We start from the raw sequence: 26,789 nt of genomic DNA, 5'->3' as shown, positions 1-26,789 counted from the left end.
CATCAGATCTGGATATTTCTGGCTCACTAATAAGAATGTCTGGGTGAGCTTGGCTCCCCAGTGAGAATCTAAGATGCTCTCATCTCAAAAAACAGTATGTCCTTTCATGAGGATTAAAAAAAAACACCAAAATTTTCTCTAGCAAGAAAACAGAGGATGAAATGAATTGATTGAGACAGCTACCCTTCCTCAGCCGATCACAATGTCTTGGGTGCAAAGCATCCATCTAAGAGTAGACTGCTTGCATTGGGTATGCTGGAAATGTAATAATCTGTCATGGACTTCTGTTTTTTTTATTGTTAACTAAATGAACATAAGACTTTCTTTCCATCTTCATTCTTGAAGTTGCCTGGTTCTGCCTAGATCTTTAGGAAAACACAGTTGTTTCAGTGACTACAACTCACCCCAACAGAGGTTGAAAAGAAAACAAGTAAGCACGCAAACTGACCCAAGGAAATAGAATTCTACACTATTAAGTAGACTGGCCGGAGAAATTCTGGACATCATACAAGGAAACAGCTGCTGGTATATTAAATATAAACAAATTCAAGTTTGTTTAGCAATTACATGTGTTTTCAGTTTGGATATAATTTGTGCTTGGGGACAGCATCTTGAGCAGGCAGGCTTGCAGTCTTATCTCTGACAAGATGTTCCTGCTCTGAGTGGCAGCCAGAAAACCGCATGTGTCATCCAGCCGCAAAGAGGGGTTTTATCTTAGATTTAGAAATAGGCATGTGTCAGAAATATAACTTCATTCTGTCAGCAGTAAAAGCAAAGATTTGCAATGCTGCAAAGGTACTGCAATTTCAGAAAAGAGGCTAGAAAGATTAAATGAATGACAGGAGTGAACAGACCAAGTTTAATTTAGCAGAAAACCCATGCAGATAGGTAGGGAAAGGAAACAGATGCAAAAATTTCCAGAAATTGTGAGCAATTCCTGTGGGACCAAGAACAGAGAGTAAGAAAGACTGGCTAAACTCCAGCCCAGGTTGGTTGTGACTGACTTGTGATTGTGTAATGGCTTTTTGGTGGATTACATGAAAGATGTTTGGCAATCTTAGTCTGTTTCCCACATTGCAGAGCTACCAATAGAAGCTGGTGCTCACTGAAACCCTTTGAAATAGTCTCTGTTACCTTCTCACATGTAGAAAAGGTTTATCTCAAAGAAAATGCAGTAAGATAGCCCAGAGAATGTGTGTTGCTGCTGCTTTGGCAGAATCAAGGGTGTCAGTCTCTGCTGGTATCTACTTGGCACCTGACATTACCACTGATTTCACATAGAGGGAAATACATGGCAGGGGAAGAGAAAGATAAGGACAAGAATGGAAAGCAAAACAAAACACAGTTAACTATATTACTATAATCTGCTTTTAATTTTGCTTCATCTTCAAATCACAATTCCTTAAACAATAAAGCAAAGCAAAAGGAAAGGTCAGTTTTGGGGGAGTCACTGTCACACAAAGTCCCTTGGCAGATGGAGGTGACCCTGAGGGCAGAACAAGGCCATGCAGGAGGCATAGCTGAGAAATGAGCTTCCCCCATTTGTCTTCACCACCACTGTCATATTTCCTGGTGCCTTGGTGGGAGCTAAGAAACCTTGAGTAGTTCTGATATCCCGGCTCCCAGAGGTGTGGTGCTACAGCAGAGCTAGCAAGGACACCACCACCCAGGCATACTCAAATACCCCCAGATGGGAGGGGTTCAGTAACTACAACGAAGTCCCCGGTTGTGGCAAAAATGAGAAACTACTGGTTATTTTAGAAAATACTAGGTCTTTGAGCCTCATAGCATACTAGAGATATGAAAACCTGGGTTACTCTTTTCTAAAAGGTTCTCTCTAGAGATAAAAAGTACCTATTTATAACATGGGAAAATTGTAGAGTATTAGACGAGACAACGGCAAGAAAATACTTTTACCCTCCCCGGTCACAGGAAAGCTCAGTATTTAAACAAATATTCTCCACCTCTACCAAGTGAAACTTCTCAAAATGATATTGCAAATTTCTTAATCTTCCAGTAAAAAGACTTAAAATAATTTCAGAAAGCAGGCACTTAAAAAAAAAATTAATTGAAAATACATCTTTTCATTGGTGTTTCATGAGGAGGCTTTGAACCAGGTCTAACCAAAGTTTAAACCATAGTACCATTTGTGTAAAGATAAGGCAAGAGATGGGATTAAAAAGAAGAATACTAAAATCTTTTTTTTCTTTTTCTTCCTCTGAAATCTGCACAACTGACATGAGATTGCCTTGGTTTCCAAAAAGAAATATTTCCAATAAAATGTTTTATTATTCAAATAGATCGAAAACCAGTAAATATTTCAATACCACCTGTCTTTGCAGGAATGCCTTCACATCCCAAACTCTGCGGGAATATTTCATAACTTCTTGCAACAACATGTAATTAAACAGAATATGAGTATCTGCTTGATGAGCACCTTTGGAAGCAAGAAAAGGTATTTAGCAGGTTTATTTTCCAACTGTTATTTAAGCAAGCTGTGGAGTAAGTAAACCTTGCAAAGCAGCAGGATGAAACAGGTTCTTCTTCTGGGTTCCTATTCACTTTAACTAAGATCCTTCATTCCTCATGGAATCAACAGATGAAGGGCCCTGGATGTGTGTGAGGGTTTACATTCAAACTCCAAGTGGAAGGATGACCTCAGCAATGCCTGTTCGGCACTGGGTATATTCTCAGAACTCTCAAATCTTTTCTCAGGGGAGTATTAGTCTCCTGTGGTTTTGACTCATCGCACTACCTTTCTACGACATAATATGGCCCACATCAGACAATGCTGTCTGATGAAAACTGACATTAATTTTGCTATTCTAGTAAGATTATGTTATTACCGTGAACACAACATGTAAAGACATTTCTAAGCATTGATAGCTGGAAAAAGTTTAATACATGCACTAGACTTTTTTCCATTTTCTTTTTTACATCAACTGAAAATACCTTTTAGGACTAATTAGCAAAACAATACGTCATTAGACTATATATACCTGTATATATTATATATTATCATAGATATGCATATCATTATATATCTAGATATGTGCTAATTTGCATGTGTAATGAATATTCATAATCATATAGAATGCTATATGTACTACTGCATATATATCCTATTTAAACCCAAAAATACATTTTGCAAGAAATAACTGTCTGCAAATCTACAGGTAAATATGGAGCACAGATCAAATTATTATCTTACATCAGACTTATCATTTTTGTAGGGCTAAACATGACCAAGATTCAAAACTCATTCTGTTGTTTTGTTCCTTACAAAATAAACACTGAGCAAGATGCTAGGCAACTCATAGACTCGCCCCTATGCAGAAATGACCATGTAGCACAAAGGTGGTCATGTTTCTCAAACATAAGGGATAAAGCAATAGAGTTTCTAGCCTCCTGTATGTTTTTTGGGGGTCACTTCAGTGCTGGAAAGCTGAATGTGAAGCAACATCCATATACAGCTGTGCTGTAGTTCCCCAGAGCTTCACATTTCCATCGATATTTTGACAGTAGAAAATTCCAAAGGTCTAAGTTACTGTTCAACAAACAAACAGCTGATTTCCACAAGCTGTGGTGACTTTCAGAAAAATCATATACAACCTGGAACCAGAATTTTAACAGATATTTGGAGCCATTGAGTCAACTACAGCTTCTCTCAAAAATGAGATTGTGGGTATACCTTAGTTGCATGTTTGCACACAACACAAGTCCTTTTTAGGTGCAAATCTTTCCTGTGTTCACACCTCAAGGTTTTTACAGCTCATTTCCATGGACCGTTGTGTACAAGAAATAGTTGGTCCCTTGGGGAAGTCAAACTGGAAGGTGTACACTAAGGGTGCCAGAAACCGCATCACAGAATGCAGAATGGATTTCAAACTTGTTCCCAATTTCAATACATTCTCTTTTTTATAAAACCACATACATATTTCACTGATGAGTATCAGAGAAATAAAGTAATCCAACTCAGAACTGCAGTGGAGTCAAGGAAGAATAAAATGATACTAAGCCTTAGAAAATCCTATTGCTTCTAAAGTGTTTTTCTAGCAAGACTGTCAACACCTGTGGACAATGAAGGACTGAATATGAAAGGCAAAATACATGTTTGCAAGCTGCCTTGTGAATGGCCAATTTGATTTCCTACCAAAACGTTTTAAGATGTGTGTAGTGGCTGGGGTAAAAGCTATGTTATCTGGAGAACTGTCATAAATAAATAACTACTTTAATAAGCTCAGAGTGTTTGGCTCCTCCATTCTCCTCTGTCTCTTGATTGATTATTTAGTGGGTCTGCTGCTAGAGCTCATAAATTTCAAAATTCTTTCAAGTTTTTTTTTCTCTTTCTGATCAAAGAAATGTTTATGTATCCTTCCCATACTGTGTCTCTTTAAACTATTGGCTTTTTCAAAGTGTTTTTTTTTTTTAAACACCATAATGTGATGTACACAGAGAGGTAAATGATGTCAGAATCCTTTCTGCCCCAAACCAGTCTGTAAATCTTCAGAAAAGCAAAGTTCATGGGTGCATTTAAAAGGGGCACAATCTGTTTGTGCTTAAAAGAAAGTCCCTCTTTTTTTGTGTGTGCAGAATAACAATGCCAGAATGTGTTATTCCAAAGAACTGTTGCTATGGTGATGCCATCAATAACATCATTTTCTGCATCCTTGTCCTTTAAACACATAAGGAACGCAACAAGCATTGGTAAATGTGAAAAAAGAACAATTACCTTTTCTCTTTCAACAGCAGAGGAAGCCTTTTTTTCACCTCATCAATAGAAAATTATGTAGAAAGGAATAATAAAGACTGTTACAAGAAGCACCAAGAAGCCTATTAGTGACAAAGGCTTTTTTTTTTCTTTCCATGAATAATTACAGCTCTTCAAGAAGAAATCAGCCCAGGCTAAGGACCCTTCGCAAGCTTTAGATGGTAAAACAAACATTTGACTATACAAGGATTTCCCTTTCATGTACCTTTCCAAGGAAAAACAACTAAAATCTAGAATGAAATGGGAGAGAGAAAACCCAGAGAAACATCTGCTGCAATTAAAGAACCCTGCACATTCACCTAAAAGACTCATATCAAAAGCAACTAGATTAGTGACAGAATCAGTATAAATTTCAAGCCAGCAGGTTAAAGCTGTCTCTGGTGGGAAAGTTTGGCTTTTTGAGTAGTATAGTAACAGGAAGCCATTCTGATTCTGTATGAACTGGGGAAACAGGATTTCAACACTTAGATGAGTTACCAAAGAGCTGTAAAACACCGTTAAGCTTAAAACCTCAAAGGCCAAAGCAAAATGGCACATAAACTTACTACACAAAGTCAGTTCATAAATAATGGAACCTTTACTAAAGCAAGATTTGACTTCAGGGACTTCTAACAGTCATGTAACATATAATTAGGGAGCCCTTCTGAAACACTTTTGCCCTGACTCCAATAGGCAACGTGCAAGTGGGAGCTCTGAATCTGCTGTTTGGTGTTTTCTACACAAAATAAAGGTCAACATGTTGTGCAATGGCTTATGTATATCTTTTGGGACTTTCTCTGCATAGTTATACTAGGATCAGGGGCTGAAGATGACGATGTGAAAAATCTCCTGCTTCCTTCTCCTTGTCTCTAGGTAGTAAAAGGAACATATGTAAGAGAAAAGTGTGGAGGAAAGGAAGAAAGGAGTGACAAATTTTAAAGGTAGTTGGAGCACATGACGCTGGAGATAAGAACAGGAATTGATAAGCTCAGACACATATGTCCTACAGTTAAACCAAAGGGCTGTCAGGGTTAATGACAGCGAAGATACATAGCAGACACTTTAATTAGGTTTAAAGCAGTAAAATGAACTTAAGATGATGCAATTCCAAACTCTTTAGCTGAATGAGAATGGTCTATGAGCAAAAGATAACAACTTAACCATACGGCTGCATTTACAATGGAAAGTCTGAGCTAGTTAGGAAGGGGAATTTAAGATGTTTGAATTATTTTCCTGAACACATTATTGTCTTGTGTCATCCTTTGATTTCTCACTGCTTCTGTCTCTTCACCTCTAGCAAGAGATAATGCTTGTTCACTTTTGATAGCTCCTTCAGCTCTCCACTTGTTACTGTGGAAATCCTAAAGGAATTGTGAGCCAGTAAAGATGAACAACATATGGAGATGGTGGGAATCAATTATTTTCCTTTCAGTTTTAGAGCCTCCGCAATGTTTCAAAGTACTCCTCTATTCAATTTGGTTTAAATGCTACAACTGACTGGGTTCTGTTTCATGGAAAAAAGGCTTCCATGTTCTGTCTAGATTTCAACACATTTACGAATCGTTTAGAAAGCTCTGATGAAAGGCTTTAATAGGGCAGCTAATGGGCCAACTCAGCTTATCTGAGGGGCTATTCACCAAATTCCCCAGAAAACAAAAATCAGTGCAATCTGTTTCTCAGTATCCAAACATTACCCTTTATCTCTGAAGCCGAAGGAATAAAAGACAAATCCTTGGAAGGAAATGTTATGGTTCCCTTCCCTCCTGGTTTGTCTGAGACTTGGATGAAAATGTCTACTTTTGTAATTTCCTAGCTGGACTCCAGAGGCTGAAAGCTGAACGGCAATTCCCCATTTACCAGTCTCTCAGATCAGCACTCCTGCATGGCTGTCAACAAACCAAACCGATGGTTTTGATTAATTGGTGAGAGCCTCTTGAACTCCTCTGAGATACTTTAAAGGCCATTGGAAGTTTATATGCTTAATTTATGGAGTAAGTATTAAAAGTGTACATGTGTTTTGTTAAGCAACAGTTTCTTAACTCTGTTGGACTTTGTGACTGGAAGGACACTTAGTACTTTTAATTGCTTATAGGTTACCTTAGAATGCATGCAATACATATGGGTCACTTCAGTTTGCACAGATCTTTGAGAAAATTTAATTTTTACTCTAAAAAGAGAAAAAAGCCTCTGAGATGAGACATTTTAAAAAGATATGCCACTGCTTACAATATTATTCTCTTTCATAAGTAAGTAAAAGAGAAAAAAATCTTTCCAATAATCAGGCATCAGCTAAATCATTCTCTTTTTCTGTCCCCTGAATCTTCAGATGGAATTTTGTCCACTGTATCACGTCGAACTGTGCCATTTTTCAATGGAAGAGCAGAAGGAATGATGTCAAAATTTAGACTCCCCTATGCTAACATATTCTGAACACTAACGGTGCTTCTCAAAAGAAAATGATCTTTCCCATTATAGGGATGCTTGCAGAATGGAAACCTGAAGATGAACCCAGAAGCATGTCTCTGTGGCTATTTAGAATTAATGAAAGTTCTACTGTGGCAAAAAGCAGACTATCACAAAAAAGCAAACTACATCAAGCCATAACCCAGTTAAAACTCCAGTTGTTTTCACAGCCTCTGCAAGAATGCATCCACCTGTACATCACCACCATTCCTACCTGAATGGGTGCATTTCCCCTACACTTAAGTCACAAAAGTATCTTTTAAATGTTCTCAAAGACAGCACTAAAAAGCTTTAGTGACATATTTCTGGCCACAACCTGCACAACAAAAGCTAGCAAGTATGTCTTAAAGCTGCACTTTTGTCACCACCTAGGCAACAGGGTAGACTTTTTGTGACACATCTTTGCTATGGAATTTGCCAGATCTTTGGCTGAGAGAAAAATGAAAGCTGTGAGTGCGTGGGCATTGCTCAGATGGAGAAAGCAGATGAGACATGGGTCCTGGGGAAGAGGAAAAATAAGATGAAGAAAGCTAGAGAGGAATGAAAGGTCAGTCAGTCATTGCCACCGAGTCAGAGGATTTGGACAGAGGTCTGTAGAGGACATGAGAAATAACCCTGGCACACCGCATATACACAACCATGAGAGAAGGTCTTGGGTCACAGTCCCATGCTGGAAAAGGAAAGGGAAGTCTCATAAAGGGAAGGAAAGAAAAGCTGGTTTTGATGAAGTCCTGGAAGTGATCTAGTGTGGATATGGAACAGAGAATGTGGTGTGCTGAACAGGCCAGTAAGTTAAATTCCTTGGGCTTGGAATAACTGGAAAACACAGAAAAAGTGGGGCAATGGAGAAATTAATGGGAAGGCTGGCAGACAGAGGGAATGAATGACTATAGCTTTTGGGTTTACCAGAAAAAGGTGCGCCATTCAGTTTTATTCCATGTTCCTCAATGACATTATATGACAACTGCTTGCATGCCACTGAAGTTCTTGGCTTGAGAATATGTCTGGTTTTCAGCATCTCTCATAGAGTTTTGTGGGAAGGCTTGATTTCATCTACTACAATCTTTCTCATGACAGCTCGGTATAACCAGGCTGCTTGTGGGGTGACATCAGACCAGAGAAACATTATGAGCATTCCTCTCTGCCATTGGCATAAGGACCATCATTACCAATATCCAGCAAAGTGTAACAGTGGAAACTCTGTATGTTCAGCAACAAAGTACTGGGCAAACAATCTGTGATACAAACATGAGTTTCAGTCTCCAGGTGTTGTACTGGATGAACTTAGCCTTCTTGAGTGCTTATGAAGTATCGTTCTTTGTGTATTTAACAATATGTTTCTTATAAAAAAAAAAAGGGGGGGGGGGCGGGCGGAAGCTATAATTAGCTGTGTTGTTACCGTAATTTAGAATAATTTGTGGACCTGGAAAGGTGCCACAGGGTATGCGTTGTATGGCATTTTAATAGATGTTGTATGTTGTTTTTGGGTATCACTGATGTACTTTTATTTTCTACACTCATTGAAACAATAAAGGAGACAAACAACATTCACTTAGGCCTGACTTCAAATTTAAAAATCTAGTTTGATGATAATCCACATCCTTAAAAATTACAGGGTACCATAATCTGAATTAAACCCAATATGTGCACAACAACCTCCAGCCACCTCACTTGGCCAGCCAAGGAAGAGAACACAATGCTAATTTAGGATGTGAACATTTACAGGATTGGAAGTGCTACCCTCTCTTTTTGTGCAGAACTTGTTCTGCCAAAAAGAATGAAGGAGATAGGCCAAGTGGTGGGTGCCAGAAAGCAAAACTGGGACAGCACCCCCTAAGTCTGTCAGAGACGCTACAGGAAGCCTTTTTCCTTTCCCTATGCCTGCAATTCTTCTGTGAAACGGCTTTTATGACCTTGCCTTCACAACTCAGACACACAAATTTATAGGTCTGGCACATCTGCTAACTAGGATTTGTACAACCCCAGTCTAACAACAGTTAGCTTCCCAGCAGTAGGAAGCCATTTTACATTATTTATAACATTGCTGCTCCACACTGATCCCACTGAGAATCCATCTTCAACTTCATGGCATGAGCAAAAGGACAGAGATTTTCCTTCCATCTGCTATGGTGAAACCCTATTGGCAGCCGCTATACTTTTTCCTCCATGACGGCAATTGCCAGATTTCATAAGTACTGAGAGGGTTGCTATGTTACTTTTGACCCTGACTCTTGTCTTCCAGATCTTCTCTCTTGCATGCAAGTTTTATTAATGTTGATGGCTTAAGAAATAATAAGGAACCAGACTAACATTAGGTAAAACCACATAATCTTATACATAAATAGTACTTTGTAAGAGGCTTTGTATTAATGTGTTTTTCTAAGATGACATTTGCACTTACAGTCCTACAAAATTGGGTTTTTAAATAAAACATTGAGCAATCAAAGACTGATAATTTAGAAGAGTCACTGCTTTTTACATGGAATTTATGATGTTGCAAGAGCTTTCAGATCCAAAAGCTATAGTAAAATGAAATAATCACTGCCAATCTTTTTATTCAGCACAGAACCACCACCTTATATCCTTACTAAAGGAGCAGCTAGAAAGGGGTGTCCATTTGAACAGAAAACTGTCATTGATTTGGTTGGCTAATGTCAGAAGAAAAATGAAACTGTTTGGAAAATGATTTTGTGCTCATTGATCAAAAGCCATCCTAGAAGACCCTGACGACAGCGTATCAAAGGACTTCTAAATGAAACTGCCTGTTTGGACAGAAAATTATACAGGTTTCTTTCAGGATGATGCAAACTAAACATCCTACTTGCTGAATGATGACTGCAGTTATTGCTTCTATGTGAATGATACAATGGATTAATCTATTGTCATGCTGTATAGATTCCATTGTTGCTGTCACTGAAAATTATGCAACAGGGATCGTGATAACTGGCATGGCTTATTTAGCACAAATTGTGAAAGCTTATTTTTTAATTATGACCTCAGCATAGGTACCTTTTCAAAAGAAATAAGTTGTAGGCAGATCTGTTACCATCAGAAAATACTACATTTAGCTTAATATTGACAGCTTTTTTAGTTCTATAACAGCTTTTCAGAGTTTAAAACTGAAGAAGTTAATTTCTTACCCTCTCAGACAAGATCAAAGGCCCCAAGTGCTAAATTTAATTTTCTAGGAGTAAGGATAAATTAATGTGCATTTCTAAGCCACACAGTGACATGAAGAATCAGTGTTACAGGAACAGAGAGAAAAACTCTGTCAAAGAGAAAACCTAAAACAGGAAACATATCTAAACTAGCCAGAGTTTTCTAGCACTATTGAGACTGCTTCTTGACAATTACGCCTGTTTTCAGTATCTTCAAGTGATTTCCAAAGATAATAAAGAAGTTTGAATAAAATGAAATAGCACTGTTCTCAAAGCATTGTTCTCACAGCATCGTTCTCATAGTAAGGCCAGTTAAGTCAGCGATCTTAAATACTACTTCTCACAGCAAAAATACTGCTTCCCAGAAATCTCTAAACCAACGCCATCTTACATGAACAAACAGTAAACCCACATTTGAGACTGCTTAGATTACAGTAGTAACTCTGAAGAAACAAAGGGATGTGAAAGTGGGAAGTCTGTATTTTTACAATCCATCTCGAATAGTTTCTGTCTAAAGTAGGAATCCAGTCTCTGTATTCTCCCTGTAAGGTTAAGGGAGAGAAATAAACTCCTCTAAATCAGAGTCTCTCTTGGACAAGTGACGTTAAATACACAGAGACAATGTGACTATCCCTCCATTACCTCAACCTCCTAGAGAGTTTGTTGTGAACTACAACTTTCCCAACATAGTATCAGATGAATGTTTTTTGAAAGACGATTAAATAAATTCACTATGCTGGGTAACAGGCAGCTATCATGTCAGTTTTATGTCTTGCACACAAAAACTGCTTCAGCATCACAGACCTCTTTGGTTCTGACTCCACGGCCAGATGAGAGTCAAAACCGAAGCAGTATAGCCATTTTGGATAAAATAAAGCAAGCCACCTCTATAGGCGGTCATGAGTGAGAATGAAGGCAGTTTGTCTTCTGGGTAGACTCATATGGCCTGTGGCAAAAAGCACCGATGACCAAATTTTCACAGAACCATAGGATGGTTTGGGGTTGGAAGGGACCTATAAAGGTCACCTAGTCCAACCCCCCTGCAACGAGCAGGGACACCTACTAAAGCAGGTTGTTCAGAGCCCTGTCCAACCTGACCTTGAACGTTACCAGGGATGGGGCATCTACCACATCCCTGGGCAATCTGTTCAGTGTTTTACCACCCTCACTGTAAAAAATTCCTTCCTTACATCTAGTCTGAACCTACAAGTTTAAAACCATGACCCCTTGTCCTATTGCAACAGGCCCTAATAAAAAGTCTGTCCCCACGTTTCCTAAAAGCCCCCTTTGAGTATTGAAAGGCCACAATAAGGTCTCCCGAGAGCCTCCTCTTCTGCAGGATGAACAACCCCAACTCTCTCAACCTTTCCTCATATGAGAGGTGTTCCATCCCTCTGATCATTTCTGTGGCCCTCTGGACCCACTCCAATAGCTCCATGTCTTCTAATACTCTTCTAACACTGCAAATATAAAAGAAGACTTGGATATCATGAACAAATTGTGCGAAATTATTACTGAACAGTCACATGACTAAAAGACTAGAAAAAGAGTGCATGTGGATTTGTGTGCGTGTGTCTAGCTAAGACAACACCGTAGCATATTGACAACCAAAGAAAATATTATTTTTTTCAAAGGAATATAGTTTAAAAAAACCCCAAACAATCAGCATTTAGATTACTGTGTTCAGCTTCAGTTAAACTATGATATTCTTGACCCATGCAACATACAACACTGAAGAAATTTGCTGGTTCTGAGAAGGTCTTAAATGCAGTAGAGGGAACTGTTAAGGAAGATGTTAAGACTACTTCTGATGAAAACGAAAAATTTCTAAGTGTAATATACTGGCACAGTGGAACAAAATGCTGATTAGCAAGAGACTCAGCACCTAGATCTACAAATGACAAACTACAGCAGAAAAGCTGACAATCTATTTCACTCAGAAGGTGCAACAACTACATCTAGAGAATCTATCAGTGGTTCCTCCCAAACTTTAAAGTAATTTCATTCTACTATTCTCTGCCTTCTTTGCCACCAGTATCATTGATGACCATTTATGCCGTGGTTGTGCCCAACCTTTATACGTTCACATCAGTTCTTTGCAAGTACCAAGAAATATAGGTATCAATTATCTCTTAAAGTTGTTGCCTTTAATTTTGGAGGTATGTAGAACCTTTCTTCAGCTTTTAGCCACTACACTTTATGATAACAAGTAGGCTCTCTTTCTGAGCTGCCATGTGCAAACTCAATAATGAAAGCTGGAAGTGTAGTACTGAGGGTGTCAGGTTTGCCGGCTCAACTGGCTACATTGTCCACAGGGGGTGCAGTCCAGAAGCATATGATACTAGAGAAAACAAAGTGATTAAAACTACCTGCATGTTGAAGGAAGTGGAAGACGGGGAAGATGGATGGCATGGAAGGTTTTTGACCCTTCCCTCAGGACCCTCCTGTGTGAGAAGCAGGCTGAGCCCTTCCTTTGGGTGGCTGCAATAAGGATGCAATGGGAAACATGAGCTGAAAACCCAACAAACAGAAGAATTCCAGGAGAAAAAACCATGACAAAAATGAATGGTGATACTTTACACTGAAAGATTGAGTAGAGTCCTGAAGTATATTTGACTTACGTAGTAACTACACCAGTGGATATCATAGGTAGGACTTCACAATAATTGCATATCCTTGCAGCTCACCTGATAATCACTCTCAACTGGATCCGCAAGTATTTACCGTGTATCTGCTCTGTGGCTCAGAAGACAAGGTAGTTCTATAATTTGATCGTATTTTTCAGTGCTAAACCCTGCTATTGCATGGTGAAGTACTTAGCATGAATCATCACCAGCATCATCTACACAGGTATTGGTTCTGAGCAATAAAATTCCATATGATTGGAGACCTGAGTTAGAATGCAATATATACTTTTTTTAAAATGCCCAATGCACGTTTGAATTTTAAAATAAATGCCCACGAATGTTGCATTCCCTTTCCAGACATGCTTTCAATGAACTGCACACAGATAATCCACCGGCAAAAGCATTTGCTGAAACAGTGCATTTTAAATTGAAATCACACATTATTTATGAAAACAAATATTTTGGGTATATGTGAGTAAGAATTCACACCTAATCTCTGATTTTCAGAAATTCATTTGCCTACTCATGGAAAAGTTAATTCTTGCATGAGCTGTGCTTTTAATAGAAATCCATTCTAAATATAAAGAAGCTGTGAACAGCTGTGAAGAATAAAAGCTGCAGACAAAGTATTCAGATAAAGTTGTCCCCTCAAGGGCTGCTCTACTAGACCGAGTACAGGAATACAACTCAGGAAGACTGATCTCTTGCAATGCCTGAAGGAAATTCACTTAAACTCCCGTGCCTCTATTTCCCTCATCAGTCCCTTCTGCCTATTTAGACAGAAAGGTCTTTGCTTCAGATCTGTACTTGCTCACTGCCTGAATGCATGGGCCTAGCAACACAGATCAGGAACAGGCCCACCACCGACAGTCATCATGGTAATGTCAATCATGAAGATAAAACTTCTAACAGAGTGTGTAAATTGGATTTAATCAAATTGTGTATTCTTTGTGAATGAAAACTCTAAGCTGCAACTACTGGAGAGACTAAGCCTCTTCTTTTGTGCAACTGCAGCATTTGAGGTCCATTAAAGTACCTCCACTAATCATTATTACTATTGGATTACAGTTGGGCCACTGAATCCAACCAAGACCAACTTCCTTTCCCATCATCTATAACCAGGGAAAGAATTCCTGCCAATGAGTTTAGTAAAGATGATCAAAAATATCCATCTAAACTTTTTTTGAAGAATAACAGCATATTTTGGTCTAAAAATAATATGGTTTCCTTTTAACCATTTAAAAAGATCTGCCTGCCAGAATGAAAAACAATGGTTTTCAGCAACAAAATTGAAGTGTAGAGAAAACAGCCATGGAAACAGTCCTACTGTGCAGGATTAACTGGAAACACTGGAATATTACAATTGCTCACAAAATGTTAGTAAGCACAAAGCACGTTATAATTTTGTAAGCAGCCAATTCTAGATCTGAAAGTCCAAATGGCATTTCTGCTAATTATTTGGTACAATTTCTGGGAGTGTGAGACAAGTCCTTCCAAATGTTGGCCCCTCCCAGACCATATGAATTTGCCTTCAGGACATGTCGGTGCTACTTTCAGCCTGGAGATAGTATTTTGAAGCAAAAATCTTGTAAATTCGAAGGTTGTTTATTCTGTGTTTATGTAGCTAGTGCTCAACAAGGACATACCAGCAAAGAGCTATGAATATGATTAAGGAGTTGGAGCACTTGACATACGAGGAGAAGCTAAGGCAGCTGGGATGACTCAGCCTCAAGAACAGAAGGCTCAGGGGGATCTTATCGATGTGTATAAACACCTGATAGGGGGAGGTATGGAAGACAGAGCCAGACTCTTCTCAGTGGTGGCCAGTGACAGGACAAAAGGCAAGGGGGACAAACCAAAATACAGGAAATTCCACTAAATATAAGAAAAGCCATTTTTACTGTGGGGATGATTGAACACTGGGACAGGTTGCCCAGACCTGACATGGAGTCTTCTTCCTTGGAGATATTCAGAACCTGACTGGACGCAGCCCTGAAGAACCTACTCTAACTGATCCTGCTTTGAGCAAAGGAGTTGAATTAGATGATCTCCAGAGCTGCATTCCAACCTCAGTTATTCTGTGATTCTGTGAAAATTAGGAGATTCTATTGCCATGTGGAGCTCATAGAACTTGTGCTATGCCTTACTGGCATGTGCAAGTCTTACTGAAACAGGTATTCAGACATAAAATAAGTCATTTTGATGGCAGATCTTTGAAAGCAAGTCTTCTGAAGGTGAACCAGTGAAAAACCACTGTGCATAAAGTTGCACTATAGAGTGAATATATCTATATATTCTCCTGTAATGTGCACAATGTATTATCTTCTTTCCTAATAAGCCCTTGTCACAGTATTACATGCTTGAAACATCCCAATCTTTCAGCTAAGACTGGAAAGGCTGGAAAAGGGCTATGGCTGTCTCAGTGCCTCTGGATTTAAGGGAGATAGGAATAGCTCTCTGAGATGCTGTATCTAAGGCATAAGGTATGCAGTCTTCAAAAAGAAGCCAAAAGTGGAGAGTTTCAAAATAAATTGTATGCTATTTGAGAATGTGCTTTGTAAATAAAATCAAATGAAAGGGAGTGGAAAAGAACTTCACATAAGTACCCTAGTCTGGGAATGTAACAAAAAAAGGGGAATGTAAAGAAGGGGAATGCATACTCAAGAAATTTTGCCTTCTCTCCTTATATCCCCTCCTGAACTAAGAACCGATCATTTTATGTGGTGACTCCACTGTAAGAGTTTGTAAACAAATTCACCCTAATACCTCAGCAAGAGATTTGAGCTTCAAGGTCATTGGGAAACAGTTTCAGTGTCATGCAGCCAGAGGCCATTTTTTTCAATGTTCATTCAGGGGAAATTTTAGGAGCACTTGTATAAACTAGGTGTCTCCAAACAATTTCAAAAAAGTTTTGACATCTGTTTTTTTCCCCCAGCTCAGTGCTGGACTTCTCCAGCAAGAGACAAATATGGACAGAGAAGCAGAAAACATTATTCTGTCTTGGTTATATACATTCATTTTGAGGTACTCCTAGAGTAACAACTGCAGCATCGATCCATTCTTACAGCCCAACCGTTTTACACACCTCCCTACCTACCTACTTATCAACATACCATCAGTACACCAATTATAGTAAGTCTTGTTGTCATAAAATTATTGAATAATTTATGTTGGAAGGTGCCCTTTAGAGATCATTTGCTCAAAGCTTCAAAGTTAGATGAGGTCTTGCATTGCTGGATTTCGCTTTGTTAAAGGTAGCTGTTTCTCAGCACAGCAATTATGAACCATGTTATGCTTGGTGAAAAGGCTTTTTAAAATATTTGAACATTAATTCTGAGGATTTTTACAATAAAACTGTCAGGCATTTGTTATGCTATTACTGCTGAGTTCATGCTGGTGATATTTGTCACTTGTACTTTTGCCACCTTAACAATATAAAAAAAATTAAGGAACAAAATAAACCAAGCTGCATGGAGGAGATACTGAAACAGAATCACCTGAAGAACAATTACCACCCTCTCTCTCATCCCCCCACCCCTTCTCTTCTCCCATTGGAGGTAACGACCTTATCACCCTTTCTTCCCCTGCATACTACAGCCAATGTTTCCCTTGGTGTATCTAGTCAAACATAGAACAATTGTGCTCAGTTCATATTTACATTTGAACGTTCTGTTTCTATTCCAGACCTGAAGATTTTAGATGCTCAAAGCTTGCCAGGTTTTCCGTGTCTGTCAAGTAAGTCTGAAAAAATACTGTCTCTTTTGACAATCCCTAGCTTTCTTGTGTCATTAGATGATCCCAGACATGACTGCCTACTGTTCTAAGAAGACATCTGCAACACACTGTGAAGTCCTCTGTAGTTGGGGTAAATCCTCGTCTTTAAGATAATGTCTAAATTTGTTGAAATTTCAATATAACTAAGTTTTTACTGTTGCCATTTTAAATCCTCCCTATATTTTGCTTAGAAAAAGGATGGAGAGAGTTTTGACATCTGACTCCAGTCAGCTCCCATTTCTGCGAGCTAGGGCATGGCCCTCGGATGGCTGGAGATCTGCCAAAGCAGCTGTCACTGGGGGAGAGGTCAAGTGCCCCTTGCCTATGGTTAAACTCTGCCCAGAGGGTGATGAAAGTCAGAGTTAGAAAAGATCCCCCAGTGTTAAAAGATATTTACAGCTGATCATCCTAATTTAAGGATTAGATCCACACTTCCCTGTCCCTGATGCTGCACTGGATTCATGATCAGGAAATATGAAGAGCTATTATCCAAACCTGAAATGCTGTTTTGGGGGACAGGCGTTCTTTTCTATGTCTTATCTATTTGTGGGATATTATTTCCAGTATTTTTCTTTAATCTGTTCCAAATACTAGGTCAAATCTGTGTGCATCTGATAAGAAACTTCCAGCAAGTAAATATGCTGTGGTAAGAGCTTTACCCAAAGTCATCTCTATTGTTTATGCAGTGGTAGAATACATATATATATTTATAAAGACACTATTGCTCTGTGCATATGTGGCCATGCATTTAACCATGTACAGAACTGGCTAATAACTGAGAAACTTTTCCTTTATGACCACACAAATCTTTTTCATTAAAATCAGAGTTATTTATGCCTAGGACTACCTGTGCTTGCACCAGATCTGGTGGGCCAGAAGAAAACCCTGCCAAGACCACAGACTAACCCAGCTCTCCAGGGATTCCTAGTTCGCCATAAGGAGTGGCTTAGGAAAGCAGATTTTTGAAGTCAAGTTATGAGTCCCTGTGGGCCTCTTGCTTATTTTATAAAGAAAAAATTCATGCTACCTCTTTACCATATAACCCAACACCCATAGACAAGAGGAAATGCTGTGAGAAATTTACAGAAACTTATCTTCAAAAATTGCACAATCGTGTACACCTTGCTCATGCTGCTTCACGTCCGTTTAAGAAAAAGACAACTCCCTAATATTTTATCTTGAAGAGTATCCTTCTAGGAATGAAATAGAGCAGTAGACATTGAAAATACAACATTCATAAAACCCTGAGCAAATATTTGTGCTAATGAAGGTTAAGGAGTTGGCAGTCCTGAAAACTGTAGTCCTCTATTAATCGACAGTCTAATTTCAATGCAGGCAGCTGGAGTGGAAGCTTCCCTACACTGGCCTGCCAGTGCTTTCAACCCTGACCTAAAGAGACCCTCTCTAGAAGCAAGAAATAATTCATTCTTTATGCTTGTTTGGCCCTGGATTTATTTCAAGTCTGCCAATTCCACTGAATCTGTACACAGTGGTTTTATAATATGGTCTACAGTCAACTAGGATCTGAACCGAGACCACCTAAGTCACTCCATTAAAACAACACGCTGTAGTAGAAATAGAGTGCTAGGAGCAAAAGGCCAGAGCTGTTACCCACTTCAGCTTATTTTTGTGATTGGAAGGTGGTTGCAAAGGAAGGGAAAGTAAGCTGAGTCACACCTAATAGCTTTGAAAATTGCATAATAAAAATTAGGAGGAAAGGTCAGAGACCACTAGAAAATAGTTTGGACCTTTATATACTTGCATCACCTACTCTTTTAAACACAAATATTCCCTGTTTCTTTTACGAAATGAAAAGCATTCTTTTTGATGTCAGAATTCACTTGCTGTAGGCATGTTGATTCTGATGCAGCAGCATCCATCAATAGTAAGTGGAAGTATTTGCATTGACTGAGACAGTGACTTATTCAGCTCCTTTTTTATTTAGGCCAGCTTTCATAAAGAGATGTGTTGGTATTTCAGGATCTAACTTTTGGGTTCTGCTTAAGAAGTATGATTTTTAGAAATTACTAAGCACTCTCCTGAAAATTAGCCCATTTAATGCCAGGCTGTAGCCAACCAGATGTATAGGCACACCTGTCACTTCTGAAAAGCAGAAATTCAAACGGCTCCAATCTGAAGCCCCATCCTGCTTTTTTTTGAAGTTGGCAAAACTCTTCAGTAAGAGATTGTGTGAAAAGGCCTGCACTAGACAAACAGTATTTGCATCAGTCTTCAATACAGCCTTTAATGTATTCTTCCTTAGGTGTGTATACAAACAGACATTTCCCACTGTTCAGAAGGGTGAAGCATTTACTTGCATTATTCCCATGTCATCTGCTTTAGGAACACACCTGCTACTCCAAAACATCAGCTGAGAACATAGTTCTGTTTTACGAGACTCATTCCTCATGTAGTTATAAGTTAATTTCATTGCTGACATTTGTGAAGCACAGATTTGTTTCATGATATGACCAGAAGGGGAAAGAATCAGATGGCTGAAAAAAAATTAGTTATTTGCGAAAAAAGGTATATGTCATTTGTGACAACATCTATTGCTTTTGGAAGCATCTCATTGTAACCTATCACACCTAACTAAATCATATGAAAGGAATCTGTAAAGCAAGCTAGTAACAACACCCTTCAGTAGAATAGTATGAATAGAAAAACTCTTGGAAACCAAACAAAAACCTCAGTGGTTGTGTGTTTAACCCTGTTAAATTCAACATAAAGATGCATTGATATCAAGTGTTGGATTAACCCCATAGCTGTTTTTATTTGCACAGAAATAGACAGTTCGGATGTGAGTCTTAAAAAAAAGAAAAGGATAAATTTTCTTTTTTTATTTTTCAGATCGCTTCTATAGTTCCTTTCTTGAGAACTGATTAGGTGCATGGACAGTGGCCTTAATACTATCTAGAAAACAAGCTACTATTATGGTCTGAACGTGGCTCCATTCTTTTCCTTTCTATGATATTATTTCATAGGAAGACAATTGTACTAACTTTGATCAAAGAATCATATTGATATCACATTAAAATATCATTATAGAGTAAAGTAAGCATGCTTCTAAAAGGTTGCAAGATTGGACGTAAACCAATGACTCAGTAAAAAGATAATTGAGATTAATTTCTGTAATTTAAACAAAGGAGTGAACAACACGCCAATGTGGCATTTTTAACAAGTTATTTCCATCCTGACACAGTTAACAAGTTCTGCTGCTTGTATTTTCCACCTCATATCAGTATAGAGCTACAGCTTTGATACTTGATCTAATTGCTTCCTCTTGCCTCACCTCACACCTGTATCCACTTAATGCCTCAGGAAAGCAACAGAACTGTAGAGTACACTGCAGAAAATGGTGTACTTCTATTGAAATTACGACCATAATATCAGCTATGAAATTGTTAGGCAACATATTATGAAGCAGTTGGAAAGAAGAATTACCAGCTGCAAAGAGACTAGAAAGGACCAAAGCAGTATGCCTGCCTGGTTAGCTGTAACTGGGCAGAAACCATCACTGTATCTTTCAAGAAAGGCAGAAAAAGTGACCTTTCTGTACTACGAAGTGCAACAAAAATAATCCTTCTTAATAGTAAGCCACCCACATGAAACAGACCTTTATGTCAATTAGTCTATTTGGAGAGAGGGAAATACAGTCACAGATTTTTTTCAGCTACACCCAATATTTACTTTGAAACATATTTGATGTTTTTGCTAAGCAAGTCCTGGTTTAACTATTCAGAAATCTCTCTAATGCTTCAAATTGTGTGTTTCCCTTACTATTTTTTCAAACACAAAATACCACGTAATCTTCAAGCAAGCAAACTCCTGCTATTTCTCATGGCTCTCTGATGGACGTCAGCATGAATCTACATTGTTTTGGATTCACCCCTAACAAAGGTGGAATCAAAATTAGGAAGAAGCATCCACTTTTACTCATTGTTATAAATCTGCGCTGGCTTATACATGCTGGAAAGTTTAAACTACAGATTTCACCCTCCTGAGAAAAAAAATAAATTCAACTACTGAAAGAAAACCCCAACCAAGACACAGCCGATGGACCTCACCTTCCCTTACTTACATGCTCCCCCTACTCCAAACCCAATACTAGTAGCAAAACCTTAGTGCATTCTGATAACCAGTAAATCACTGGTTAGATATGGGTGACAAATGGTACCATACGCAAGTAAAATAACTGGCTCTGCTTCACTGCTGGCTGTATTTCCAGGCTGAGGATTAACTAAGCTGCAAGTCCAGGTCAGACTGGGCAAACTGCAAAATCACGCAGTATCGTATGTTCACAAGGTCGTCTTCCATCAGAAGCAACCTGCCCATTTTTGCATGCTGGGTTGTTAATGGCATTGACTGCATCTGAGCTGACTTCTGCGCGGGTACTCGCAAGTACTTTACTGAACTTGTGATTGCTCTGGAAGGGTTTATGGGCTTGTGCACATCATGGCATGCATGCAGCAGGCAGCCCAAGCAGCTCACCTGAGCCTAGAGGACCTGGTGAAGCAACTTCCTCGGTCCCCAGTACAGCTGTCAAGGGGGGGTGCACCTCTGCATGTCTCTGAAGCTGCTGCTGGGCTCCAGGTTGGTTTACCTGTTCCAGCCAAGGGCTGCCCATGCCAACGCTGGACCAGATGTACGCAGCAGCATTAGAGTGAGGAGGTACTGTACGGGTCTACAGTGTCATGAATGCATGTGCGAGAGTGCATGCAAACCAACAGTTCTCGCATCCTGGGAACAAGACGCTACCAAATGGAGGGAGTAGGAGGCAGGATGAGGCAAACGTGATGAAGTGGTGGTTCTTCAGACAACAGGCGGTTAGCCTGCAGGGCTTCTTGCAAAGTGCCGATATGGATTCGAGGGTAGACAAGAAGAGTATGTGTAGGAGAGAGCCACTAATGGCTACAAAGCAGACAAACCACACCAGGCTTAGGAAATCCCCCCGAGCTAGAAACAGCACCTGGAAGTAATGTAAGTGCCTGCCCTTCTTTTCCTCTTCCTTAAGTACTTATGGCTATTACCGGAGACAAGATACCAGGCAGGGTGGACCTGTACTCTGAACAAGTTCCACTGTTACTAGAAAAGCCCCTCTAGCATGTTCCCTGTGGCCTACATACTCTTGGTTTTTTCCCCATTATCAGATTATTCCATTTCACACTTTTCCCGGATAACGAATAAACTATTTTACTCATAAGGCAGATGAGACGTTTCTTAAGCACTCTCCTCTTTAGCCTTTCTGCTGCTAATTCCACAGAAATAAACTGGCAAGTAAGCACCAGCTCACACACTTGCATATTTGACTCCCCTTTACTTCTACCCAATAGCTTTCTGACTGAAAACAAGACCACTTTTCTAGAACGTTAAGGGTGGATAGCCTCATAATACACAATGCAAAATTAAGTATGTATATTGGGAAATACTGGCAAATTTTTTTTAAAAAAGGCTAAGTTGCAAGAGTTTTAAGTAACTTCAAGCAAGTTTTTACCATATAAAATAAAATTTGGGGTGTAATGGATTTTTATTTCAGGATTTAAAAGGAAAATTTCTTTTCAGTTTACTTAGTAGGGGTTTAATTGCCACTGAGACAAATGTTACATGTGTGCTATACATTTTACACTTCTATGCATCTTGCTTACATCCGTAATACCTGGAATAGATCCTGTTCCTTGCTGCCTTAGTAGACCTATAATACGATGTAACTGGCACATTTTTCAAGTAGAAGTAAGCTTATCTTCACAGCTTTTGACATTACATTACAGGACTGAATTCACATCAAATTCAAAGGCAAAAGGATGTATTTGTATTATTAAATTTAGGCATGTAATACCATGTTCCCGGTGGCCTTTCTTGGAGATGCTTTCTGCTCTCCACAGGGACTCACCTCCTAAACTCAAGCGCTGTGAATCTCTTCCTGGTTAGAGTTCCAGTCGTACCTATTACTGACTTGAGCCTGAATGCTGAAGCTTTGGAGAACCTTTCCCTCATACCCACAAGGGGGATGGCTTTGTGCATATAGTCTAAAACACTTCTGGGTTTGTTTCACTTATGTACAGCAGATATTTTTGCAGTTTTCCTGGCAAAATGAAGCACCAGCAGTTTCATTTAAAGACAATGAAAATAAATTTTTAATCTTCAACTGTTTCAGGTATTTTGCCTTTCTTTTCCCTAAAATCTAAATGATGTGTATTTTATTTTAAAATATTGTCTCTGAATAAGTTTCCTGATTTCTCTGTGAATTCACTTATCATTCTGGATTACATAAACATGATTTTTCAACTAATGAACAGTTTGTCTGTGAAATATTGCCCAATACCAGTAGTGAAGGCTAGAAATCAGGAGGCAGCACTCTCTCCCTAGTGAGCCCAGCTGAATACCATGCTTCCCTGCCTGTAAAACAGGGACACACATCTTTTATCCATCTGAATGGCAAGGGAGAGTCTCAGCCTCTGTCTCTCTCTGTATAGAGTGTAGAGCAGTTGACACAAGAGACCCTAACCTAAAAGCTACTGTAATAAATTAATACTAGTTTTTCACAAGCACTTCGCTAACACTGCCTAAATATATTTCTTGGCCACAGTACCATCCACAGTACAAATGCATTGTGTTTGCGATTTTCAACACTTGTATTGCAATTATCACAGTGAAAAAAGTCTTTTAAGAATCTTAGTGGTATAAAAAGAAAATAGCATCTTCTTGTTCAACGCCAGCTCCTCTGCTGAAATATTCATCACCTAAGTGACAGTTATGTGCTTTTTCAAAGTGTAAAATGCACAAGCTTTGCCACTGGCAGACTATGTTCTTACTCTGTTTAAACCTGTGTAAAGCAGCCATAATTACTAAGCATGGGTGGCCAAAAACTGCAATAACTTTAAGAGAGTATGTATTTTTATTCAAGTTATGTACAGAACTTCTAAAAAAGAAAATCTCAGAACTGAGAAATAGAAGCCTAGACATCTTAGCTTTTCAGGAAGCCATTACTTTAAAATAAAATGCAGCTATAGTTACCAAATAAATGAACTGATGCTTATTTTTATTACTTGTTACTATTGGAACAACCTGTTATTATTATTCAATGGATATTTGTTGTTATTGTTGTTTGCAAGGGAATTATGGTCATGCAACTGCACTGTCTCTCCATTCATCTCAGTCCTTCCACTTAGCCACTTTTGAATCCACTGGGCAATCCTAACTCACTCAGCTAGAAGGAAAAGGTATCAAAGATAATTACATTCCTAGAAGCTTTGCAAAAACTGGCAACCAAATAAAGAGGCGAGAACCAGACAGCTGCAACATTAGCACAAGAGGCCACCCACTTTATCTGGTACATCACCCGCTCAGTCCGCATACAGGAAAAAAAAAAAGGACTTATTGCTCTCTACAACTACCTGAAAGGAGGTTGTAGACAGGTGGGGGTAGGTCTCTTCTCCCAGATAACAAGTGACAGGACAAGAGGAAATGGCCTCAAGTTGTGCCAGGGAGGGTTTAGGTTGGATATTAGGAAAAATTTCTTCACTGAAAAGGTTGCCAAGTATTGGAACAGGCTTCCCAGGGAGGTGGTGGAATCACCATCCCTGGAAGTGTTTAAAAAACACACAGACATGGTGCTTAGGCACATGGTTTCGTGGTGGACTTCGCAGTTCTGGGTTAATGGTTGGACTTGATCCTAAGGTCCCTTCGAATCTAAATGATTATATGATTCTATGATTATTTACAAAAGCATAGCTGAGAACTCACCACATCATACAAGGGTCCCGTCTTCATAGGAGATCAGGGACACAGGAGGGGCATGGTTGGGGTCAAGGTCATAAAGGAGACAGAAGTAGCAGAGGTTATTGTAGCAGTGTGTGGGTGTGGGTAGGGAGGAAGCGTTTCACTGACCACAAGACAACAGGTCCTACATCACAGTTATTTTCTGCCTGCTGAATCATTCTTCTTAATAACAGAACCATAACAAAGTTTTTTTGTGGACGTAACTTGAGCACTTCTACATAAGAAATCTGCAGAAATAAGATGAGCAGAGTGCTTCACTAGGTAAGCTCCTGGATCAAGCAAAATGTTAAGGCAACTTCTGGAAAAAAAGGAGTTGATATGCAGAACTTGGGGTGTGTGTGTGTGTGTGATACTGGATAAAGGATTAATTTCAAATAAAGCATTCTGTTACACCCTTCTGGTCATTCTGTATCCATAAAGGAGGTAGAATTCATCTTCTCAGAATGACAAGTCTTTTGGTATTTGTGTTTCCTGTAAAGCCTACTTTATTGCTCTACTGCTTTAAATAATGCAGCAGTTAAGGTTCAAGTGTCACCATAGATGCCCCACACAAACCCAGATAAAGCGAAGAAGGTTAAACTCATGAGCAATTTTCCCTTGAAAGGGCACTGACCTAATATGCTGCCATTTGCGCTCCTGCCAAGAAATCCTGTCCATTTCAGGCCAATGATCTAGAGATTCATAGGGTTGAAACCTTGTGGCCTCAAGACACAGTTTCAAGTGTTGCGTGAGATCTAATGAGATCCAAATGACTCTGCATCTCTCTGCAAAATTGCCTTAGCTTCACACTGCTCAAGCACTTGACTGGAATCCCACTATCTGCACTGACTTGGTTCTAGGAATTCTTCAAGGCATGCTATAAAAATGCTGACTTTGCTTGTATATGTAGGAGTGAGACAGAGCTCATGATCTGGTAAAAAGATGAAGAATATGGCTTAGGCTGGGTAGGTTTTATTGCAGTTACAACAGCTATTCAAAGCACCTGCCAGTGTTTGTTTATTCTTCATATTCTGACTATGAGATTTAGTGACAACAGGAATTCTTACTGTAGGTCAGTTCAACAGCAATCATTCTGGATCTGCTGTCTTTTATAACTGGGCACTGAACACTAGGAGTATATGGGAATTTAATTCAAATTTCCCATGACTTCAAGTACCTAGTTGCCTGTCAATGGCCTAAATTATTTTCTTTTTCTTACTGTGGTAACTTACAGCTATGACTTTTGGGGTTCTATTCTAAGTTTTGAGTTTGTTTTGCTGAGAAGCACTTTGTGGCTCATAGTATTTAGTTGCATCTGGAATACATGTTCTCTGAACCCTTTTGAACTATGTATCCCTTGCAATTGACTTCAGTTGATCGCCCTGGTGGTCTTTTCTAGCCATGTGTTGCTATATTCCTGTTATTTGTTGACTGAGGTTGCTCAGACACCAATTCAATGATGTGTCATGCTATAGAATCCCTGCAATTAGAAAAAACCAAAACCAATAACAAGCCTAAAAGCTTTGTAAGAATAAAAGGATCATCATGTACATTTAAAAATTGTAAATGGCAGCTACAACTGCAGCTCAACACAAATAACTGAATTATTATAATGCAACTTTATTTCTTTTTGCAAGTATATTTTTCCTTTCAAATTTTCTAATCTGTCAGTCAATGCAGAAATTACTTAAGGTTGCATTCGTGTTAAAAAAACCACACCCATAGCCTTGATCAGAGTAAAATTTTAGGTCTATGGAATTTTTATTTTATCTCAAAACATCTTGCTCTGAGACCTATTAAAACACTCACTGTTTCAAGGAATTATGTTTGATGTTTGTAAAGCATATTAGTGAGATACTTACATGCTTTATATTAAAACAGGCAATGATTGGCTTCACAAAGAACTATACAAACACCTTTTTAATTGAAATCTTTCCCTGTCCCCTACTTTCAAGCCCCCAAAGGTACCAAGCTATGAATTTCAATGAGGGCTTTGCAAAACAGTATTTAATTAGTGCTTTTCTGTCAGCCCTTCTCCCATCATTCACATAACCATTCTTGTTTTTACAGTGACATGTAACAGCAATTGAATATCATACAAAAGGAGCAACATCCTCTAACAGATAACAAGAGTCTGAAACATATCAGTTCAACCTGATTTTGGTATGGCTGTTTTTCAAACCCATATGCAATAATGACTGTTTTTATTATGGAAGTAGCAGACCTTTATTCATTTTAAAAAAGAAAAAAATAAAGAAA

General features: G+C 38.9%; 1 protein-coding gene and 1 long non-coding RNA gene across 5 annotated transcripts in view; one reads left to right on the top strand and one right to left on the bottom strand.

The window, feature by feature from the left end:
- SCUBE1 (signal peptide, CUB domain and EGF like domain containing 1) overlaps nucleotides 1-26,789 on the bottom strand; it is a 218,476-nt gene that overhangs the window by 115,606 nt on the left and 76,081 nt on the right. The window lies entirely within an intron of this gene.
- On the top strand, nucleotides 247-26,789 carry LOC308066041. The gene is made up of 2 exons (XR_013929004.1): nucleotides 247-17,291; nucleotides 17,426-26,789. It is a non-coding gene; the product is annotated as an uncharacterized lncRNA (long non-coding RNA).

The sequence above is a fragment of the Falco punctatus genome (genome assembly GCF_963210335.1).
Source record: "Falco punctatus genome assembly, chromosome: 6".
Lineage (NCBI taxonomy): Eukaryota > Metazoa > Chordata > Aves > Falconiformes > Falconidae > Falco > Falco punctatus.
The sequence above is the reverse complement of the archived record's forward strand: the minus strand, read 5'-3'. Positions and strand labels throughout refer to the sequence as shown.